The 1,471-nt window shown below is 32.8% G+C and overlaps 1 protein-coding gene across 1 annotated transcript in view; it reads right to left on the reverse strand.

Moving 5' to 3' along the window:
- Positions 1 to 1,365: 1,365 nt before the first annotated feature.
- Positions 1,366 to 1,471, reverse strand: part of LOC136035601 (uncharacterized) — a 17,462-nt gene continuing 17,356 nt past the window's right edge. The window contains exon 4 of the mRNA XM_065717480.1: positions 1,366 to 1,471. This exon is cut by the window's right edge and continues 344 nt beyond it. The gene's annotated coding sequence lies outside the window, so the exon portion shown is untranslated.

Below are 1,471 nucleotides of genomic sequence, written 5' to 3' on the forward strand. Positions count from 1 at the left end.
ATGTTTAGAAAGCCTGATTCCACTAAAGTCATTACTAAAAAAAATACTACTGTTGCCAACAATCTATGAGAAGGGGTTGAGCCTTATATCTCGAATCGGCCAAAAAATTGTTATAAAGGGTATTTCAATTACAACAGCAGAAAGAACTTGTTTCCCAAAGAGCAAGCTTATGAAAAATGCTGTTGCACTTATGCTATAAATAATTAACGCTTAATGCTATAACCTCTTTTGTTCTAGAGTTACTTTCGATTTACAATCAACTCAAAATCTATTATAACCAAATTTTCATGAGTTTTAGAGACCGAAAGCGTTAAGTACAGGTCTCCCCCACAGTCAAAAGTATAGCGTCTTTTCAACAATCGACGGTTTAAAAGGCGTTTTATATATTTTTTTGCTAATCTTCAACATTTTGTAAAATGTCATAAAATATATGCCATATTTCCACGACCTTACTGCATAGTTCTTTTGAAGGACGATAAAAATTCTTCTTCAATAATTTTATTAGGTTCTTAAAAGTTTCCTCTAGGCTTCTCATACAAGCCTAGATACTCATGAAAACGCCCAAAGGTTTTTTGGGGTTAGGATGCACATCCATAGACCAGAAGCTATCGTCAACGCAAAAGTACTGTATACACTGTTATTTGATTTAAAATTCAATGCATGAAAACGATGCATTTTCGCGAAAGAAGACACAATTTTAGAGACCAGAGCGGGCATAAGTCGAATCCTCTAAGTTAACAATCTTAAACCAAACAGACTAAATTGAATGAAGAAATCCAGCACAAAAAGAAAAGGCCATTAATATGAGTTGTGGAACCCTCATTTAACTCCCCAAAACAATTAGTAGCATTGCCTCTTCAATGAATACGCAATATATTTTCAATTGAAATTATTCTTTACCCGATGGTCAATATATTTGAAAGAATGAATTATTTTAGTCATTTTATGATTATTATTACTTCGCCATTAGTAAGCATATAGATACAGTAAACCCTGGCAATGGGGTTTTTGGACAAGCAAGATCCCCTTTCCTACTTTTATCAGGTTCACTCTATATATAAAAAAGTCCTAGCTACATTTTTTAAGTTTAGCATTAATCCGCAAATATAAAATGGCGGGCCCAAAATAGGTCTATCGAAACTGTTTTTGAAACATAACCACAATATCACTTTTCCTTCATGGCATCCCCTTCTTAAAAGGGGATGCTTAAAGGTAAAAGTATACAATAGTTGTTCGTGTATATTAAGTGCTCTTCATAAATTGTTTTGATAAACATAGTTATGTATTTATTTTAATTTTCTCTATCTTGTACTCCGTCCCTATGAACTATCCCTAGCTCTAAGAACAACAAGCAGTTTGCAAGAATACAAAGAAACAATATTTTATTGATTAAATTTATATTAAAATATAAAATAAAAAAATGTTGTTGTATGTTGAGTCAGGAAGAGGTTCTTTGGCAGAAGCAGAGGCC

The sequence above is a fragment of the Artemia franciscana genome, chromosome 14 (assembly GCF_032884065.1).
Source record: "Artemia franciscana chromosome 14, ASM3288406v1, whole genome shotgun sequence".
Taxonomy (NCBI): domain Eukaryota; kingdom Metazoa; phylum Arthropoda; class Branchiopoda; order Anostraca; family Artemiidae; genus Artemia; species Artemia franciscana.